Source organism: Coptis chinensis, chromosome 1 (assembly GCF_015680905.1).
Source record: "Coptis chinensis isolate HL-2020 chromosome 1, ASM1568090v1, whole genome shotgun sequence".
NCBI classification, from domain to species: Eukaryota; Viridiplantae; Streptophyta; class Magnoliopsida; order Ranunculales; family Ranunculaceae; genus Coptis; species Coptis chinensis.
Window position 1 is genome coordinate 67,611,454 of NC_141456.1, and position 7,272 is coordinate 67,618,725.

Consider the following 7,272-nt stretch of genomic DNA (forward strand, 5'->3'; position numbering starts at 1 on the left):
TTTTTTCTGAATTTTTTCGGAACCTAATATGTTAGCCAAATCCGATCCAATTTTTTTTTGGATTCAAAATTTATTTCCAAATTTGGAAAATCAACGGTCCTTTGTATGGAAATTCGGATCGTATATGGATCGGATCGGATTTTAGAGTTATATCCGAATTCGATCCATTTTTTTTTCAGAATTTTTGGAAAATGGAAAATCGAATATCGGACCATGAAAACTGCACCCAGAGGCGGACCAATTTTGGGTCGGATTTCGGCACAATCGGAAATTCGGCAAAAAGAGACACCCTTAATAGTTAGGTATGAAATATGGTTTGGTCATATGATGCGTGATATAAATAATGGCCTTGGATTTGGCTTTCCATAGCCTGACGTCATCATATTTTTTTTAGGGGAAATATTTTTGCCTAAATATTTTTACCAATATTTTTGGGAAGAAGTGCATTAAAACATTGGTTAAATCACTACAAAGTTTACCGGGTAAAGACCGAAGGTCAAATCTGTGTCCAAATCTAATCTCTCACCTCTCCTCCTCTCTTTATTCTATCCTCGTTCAAATTGGTTCAAATTTTATCGCTTCCAAAACCAACTCCAAAAACCCAAAGTCCCAACAACAGTAATTTGAACAAGTAATTTGAATAGTAATTTGAACAAGTAATTTGAAGGTACAGTTTGAACAAGTAATTCTCTGTTCATCTTCTCTATCCTCGATGCTTGACGCAGTAATTTGAACAAGTAATTTGAAGGTACAGTTTGTATTTTGAAATTATGGTAATGTGCATCTTGTTCGATATAATTTTTTATTTGTAGTCATTCATCCTCATGCTCGTGTTGTGTGCTTTTGAGTTGTTATCTTTAGTCAACTACATATACATTTTGGTCCTTTAGCAAATCAGGCTTGATTTTGGTCCTCTAACTAAAAGCTTTGTATATATACGGTAGAGGTCATGAGGAATTGAGGTCATGTACTCATGTTGGAATGAAAGACCAACGTTGAAACTTCACAGGTTATTTAAGATGAGCTGGAATAGTTAGTTATCTCTTGTATCTAATTGACAAGCTTCTTTTTTGTGTTATGTAAATGGTGTATGGATAATGTAGATAGATGATGGTCGTTGAACAAAATAGAAGCGTATCAAAACCTAATTATCCCTCAATAAGTAAAGGATGAGTGGGGTATCGTTCCACTTTTCAGTGTATGTTATGTGAAGGACAGGACTGGAAAGAGGGTTTAAGGGATTAAAAACTATTATTATAGATATTGTAGATTCTAATGCTAAACTAAACTAAACTAAACTATTGAGAATTTATAAGAAAGGGAATTCAAGAGATTAGAATCCACCAATACTTTTGATTCAATGACCTTTTGCTTCATGGTTGTTCTCACAACACTACTAAAAAAAGGGCTTATAAGCTCAGCTAAAAGGTGAGATGTTAGAGCTTTTACCTCGGTTTTATAGGAAAAACAAACCAAGGTAAAAACCACTGAGATAATAGAGTTCTATAAAACCGAGATAATAAGCTACTAAATTATCTCAGAAGTCTAACATCTTATCTAAATCTATTATCTCAGTTTTCTCAATCAAATAGAGATTATATGGAATAAAACCGAGATGAATTGTGAGTGAAACCAATTACTATAGAAGAAAATTGAGATGTTCTTTTATGAAATCGAGATAATAAAAGTAAACCGTGATAAATTCTTTTGGAAAGGGTGATCACATGTACAACCTTTTATCTCACCTCTTTTTTTGGCCGACATAGTTTGTCATTTTTTTTATTTTTTATTTTTTTCATTTTAATGTTTTGTTATTGTTATGACAACCTGCAAATAGAAATCACCCTCCCGAACAACCACCACATTACCCTTTATATTTATAAACATAAACACCAATCAATAAAAGCAACCCAACATAAGTCAATTTCTTTTAAGAACCTCATTTTATTGAATGAACAATGTCAAACATGAACATAACTTCCAAAAAGTACTACTGATCAATCATTGATAATATCTCAAATATTATATATATCAACTAATCTTTGAACTATAGTAAGACATGTTTTTAACCTTTCCATATGGAATACTCGCACCGCCTTGGAAGATCTGCACATCCAGTGTTGGGTATTTAAAGCGACATGATGTAAGTCAATATCACCTCTCACACTGGCTAGTGTGTCGTCTTCATCATTTCTTGAATCTATCTTTGGTTTACTGTCAAGAATGTTGAAAATAGACGCAACGGAGTCCTTAGCTTTGTTACTTCTCAGCCATTGCATTGGCTTGAGAAATGTTCATGGCCCAATGGTTAGAGCAAAGAAAACTTAAAAATAGATGTAGATTAGAACTATATCTAATCGATATGGAAGAAAAACAACAATCAATTAACATTCTACCATGAAAAATTTATTAAATGTGGATATTTTATCTTTCACAAAACGAGCTCCAATATAGAAAATGGTAGCAATAGTTGAATAGAGAACATAATTCGCAAAAACAAACCTAAACCACTAATGATGCCTAGCCGAACCCCATGTTTCATGGGGCTTTCACATTTTCATTGATAAAGATCCATAACCTTTTGTTTTGCATTGAAGGAAGTGACTGTCCGAATGTTCATGATAGCATCATTTGCAACTTGACTTGCTTCTTCATACATCACCTGCATTAAGACTCACTTTTGATATATAAAATATAGAGTACAACATGCACTTTATCTTTTCATAATGATGAAGATATCAGGTTCTATGTGAAAGATGGAAGCACGCACCTTGATATTAGCATCGAGACCCTGCAAAAATATCTGTTGAACATGGACTTGTAATCCAAGCAACTATAACAAAGCTAGGACCACAGAAGCTAGTCGCCAATTAGCTATAAATGTTATGATCATTGTTGTGTGCTGTAATTGTTGACATGTTCTGAACCAACAAGACCAAATGGTCACCAACCAGACCTTTCAAGTTTGATGCATCAGTTGATAACCTCACACCAATATACCTACTGAAATAAAAGAATAAAGTTCAGCATATAGCCAAGATGTTGATGGCTTGAAGCAGACCAGGATTTAAAATTTAATTAGCAAACCTTGAATATGAAGGCTCATCGAACCAACTACTCTCTTGGTACGCCACCTTCTCAAAACACATGGAACGAATGAGTTCGATAAGTTTACATCCTATGACTCCAAAAAGGCATTATTGTACTGGTATAAAATGCAGACCAATGCCATCGAGGCCTACAACTACAAAGGACCAAAACTTGGAATCCTTATGGAGCTCGTGTGGGCTCTCAAAAAAATGTTTTGATTGCAATGGATAACAAGATTCTAAATATAGGAAGGAGCCATGGACTAAAACAGCAATGGATCCCACCAACAAAAAGATAATTTTGTCCTATTCATGTAAGCCAACCTTCTGACTGATACCTTATGCTACCCTTTCATTTCTGATCAAACTAGAGTAGCCTAGGCCAGCTTCTGAAGCAACAATTTGGTTCGGTCAAATATGTGAAGATCGAGTAGATTCAAACCTAAATGAATCTTAGACCATGCATATAAAGCTATTTAAAATAATTCAAAAGAAATACCTGCTCCAAGAATCCTGAATCCAGGAAGTGCGGCAAGGATATGGAAAGCACTTGCTCCAAAAATACTGAAAAGAAGTTCGCTGCCACTTGTAATACTTGTCGGTATAGCGCGTACTCGTATACAATGACATTAGTATGGGTTTCCCTTTTCTGTTAGATTCCATTCCATCCGTTTGTTATGCTTAGCAATAATCCAATCTATTATGCACAACAGTCGAGACTATATGTTCTACAAAAACATTAACAAATGTGTATACAACTGAAATAGACAAACATACCTAAGGGTGAATAAATGGCCACTAAACTTCTAAAGGAGCATTCCTTCACTGTCTTAGCAATAATCCAGTCCATTATGCACAACAGTCGAGACTATATGTCATGCATAAACATTAACAAATGTGTCTATAACTGAAACAGACAAACATACCCAAAGGTGAATAAATGGCCACTATCAGCAAACATTTGCATGTAATCAACTTCTAAAGAAACATTCCTCCATCATTCTGACCTTTACAGTGCAGTACAATGACCTAACCCTAGATAATCTAAATATGGTTGTTCAGATTGAACTTCAATCCACCAATAAAGGTAAACAAACATTCACTATCAGAAAATTGAACCTCAAAACTGCAATAAACTTAAAAACCTTTGCATTATCCTTATCAAAGCGTGGGATTATAGATTAAATGGAGCTGGACCAAGCCATCCTGATCGTCCCATACCTTGTTTTGAAAGACCACTAGCTAGCATTTGGAATCACAAAAATAACGAACTAGAACGAGCTTAAGTTCAATCCATCCACTTTATTCAATCACTAGCACCATTCGTGAACCAACCAAAAACCTGTTCCGATACACAGGCAAAACCTTACCAACCCTTGACATATGAACAACACATATATTACTAAATTAATAGATATTCATGCCTATACACAGTAAATGCATATGCAGGATGCAATTACCTTTAGCAGTAAAATGATTGAATTCAATTGCAACATTTCAAGCGAGTATGTAACAACTAAGCCTATAAATAAATGGACTATTGAACAATATCAATTGGTTGTACTACCCAAAACAAAGTTTCTAAACAGATAACATGTCTCCCCAGCCTCATGTACACGAAACCAAATTGATATAGTAATACACAAGAACAAATGTTAACCTAAAAAGATTAAACACAAACAAATTAAGAAGATAGAAGTGTACCAACTTTAAAAGAAAACCAAGTTGGAGCAAAGAAATCAGGACTTCCTCTGGTCCAATTTGATTCTAACAAAGTAACAAGGATGGGAAGTGATAAAAGATCTACAAATAAATAAATAAATATTTTTAGGACAGACTATAGTATGCCATGCAATATGTTACTACCAACAACTTAATAAATCTCTCGTTGATCCCACTACAAAAACCTTAATATATCTTTAAAAGAAAATACTTCTCTACTATCAATTAAAGACATGCACGCAATCCAGCACCTCTCCACCTTAATATAAGTTGTAAGAGGAGCTTCTCTTTGTAAGACATTCTCTTATTAATTACTAACTTCACATATAAGCGCAAAACCTATCACTAGAGCTAAATGCTTTAACTGTTATTTAACTGAAAAACATATGAGCTAAAGTTTCAAACGTGATTACTAAAGTATCAATTAAAATCTGAAAGTCAGAAAGGTCTCAGAACAATTTTAAAATCAATGATAGTAAATAAGGCCGGTACCTAAAAAAGCCACCAATTACTCTGTTATATTATTATGGATACACAAGTGATGTGATTCGCTACACTAAGACCACTCCATTGTTGCTTAGTTCATAGGTTGGAACAAGTGGTGTCTACAACTGTGAATCTACTAGTGTTGAAAACGAGTTTAGCCTTTTCACTGAGACTAGATTACTAGAAGTGTACAACGATAGAAAAACGGAAGAAATGATGGTACTAGTCAATTAGTATATGCATCTGGCCCACTTCTTACTAAAAAATCTTCATGGAATGTTAAAAAGGCAAAAGCTCATAAAGAAATTTCTACCACCCTCAAGAGATTTCTTTGAGAAGTCTGCCATAAGAAGTCGTACATACCATCCGGCAAAATGTCTACTGAAATGGGTATAACAGGGAAAACTACCACCTATGTCATAGTCGTTGATTTTATCAACTAGTTATAAACTTGTCCTACATCCATAAGATAGCCAATGGCTATAGATTAGAATTACAACTGGGTTCATATGATGTAGAATGATCGACTACTAACTAGAGATCAACATTATAAGGAACATGAGCAGTAAATTTAAAGACGTATGAAACACAGTAAAATATGAATGTATAAGATGAAGCAAAAAAAGTTGATGTTGTTTACAGAACATGTTTCCAAATCCGCAATTTCGGTTTTTCAAAGACAATCAACATTAAAAAGACAAAAAGCTTTCAAACTATACCTTTAGCAAAGCGGATCAACAAATCAATTCAATTGGAGGAAACAATGTAAACCAAAAAGATATGCACAGGCATATGTCTTTATGATTGTGCTATGGAAAAACAAAAAATGAACATTGAAAATTAGTATATGCTTCTGGCCTAACAGCTCAAGTTGGTCTATCAATTTTTTAATTTTTTCTAGAAGTGCGTAAGTGTGATGGAGCTAGTCAATTGGATAGCTATTTTAGGCCCCTAACATCACACTCAATTGTTTCTTACTGATTTAAAGAAAAAACTCAATAAAGAAATTAACTGGAAACAGATGGCTATCAGATAAAAAAAATAACAATTATCATTCAATCCGTTGCATTCCGATGTCACAACTTATAAGCAAAGTTATAGGAAATTATCACGCTAGAAGTAAATTGCGCTTAAACCAATTCCTAGGTGCTTAGAGTTGGGAAGTAGTGTATTCACCAACTAGTGTTGAATGTGAGCATAACGTCTTCGATCATACAAAAAAACTGACGAAACACACAAGAGATTAAAAGTAATATTGCAAATTAGTAAATTAGAAAGATACTAGGTTCTATACTAACCAGTCACCACCCCAAGATTAGATAATCATCTTCTAAAAAACCCAATCCATAAAAGCAAAGTAAAAAATTAAATTTTTGTACTTGAAAGGAGTGGGAATTTTTTTTGAGATGGAGAGGGCAATACAGATGAAGAGATAGTTGAGTTGGAGAGGGCAATATAGATGAAAGTGAGTTAAGTTGGAAAGTGGGCCTGAATTTGTGACAGATTTCAAATATGCAAATGGCATATGCGCCCTCCCAAAACCTCCAAACTCATGGACAAGAAATTTTAAACTTTCAGCTTAACTTTGAGTTCAAAAACAGTAGGCTACATAAGATTTTGTGACCAGGAAATGGAAGATGTGCGACAAAGTGAATGTAATATACTCATAACGGCATGATAGCTCATGAAATGGTCATACAATGTTACAGTGAACCTCATTATCAAGTTGACTATACAGCAAATTACCATGACACATAATTAACAATATATCTCCTTTCTTCTTCTTTTTTCGAGCCACTAGGTGGTTGTAAGTTTCATAACTTTTATAGAAGAAAAACTAACTGAAAGCTACAACGTGATATACATTTTAGTGTCCTAATCCCGATCGTCAGCCTGTACGTGTTCCTATGTCCAGCATGGTTGGAGAAAGGCTTCAATCAGGTTGACAACCATTAAGTGATCTGTCACACTCAAG

The 7,272-nt window shown here is 34.3% G+C and overlaps 1 long non-coding RNA gene across 1 annotated transcript; it reads right to left on the reverse strand.

Annotated features, from left to right (window-relative positions):
• Positions 1 to 2,365: 2,365 nt before the first annotated feature.
• Positions 2,366 to 3,281, reverse strand: LOC147525033 (uncharacterized). Its single transcript, XR_015197663.1, has 2 exons — positions 3,088 to 3,281; positions 2,366 to 3,003 (listed from the first exon to the last, which is right to left on the reverse strand). It is a non-coding gene; the product is annotated as an uncharacterized LOC147525033 (long non-coding RNA).
• Between the last annotated feature and the right edge of the window lie 3,991 nt (positions 3,282 to 7,272).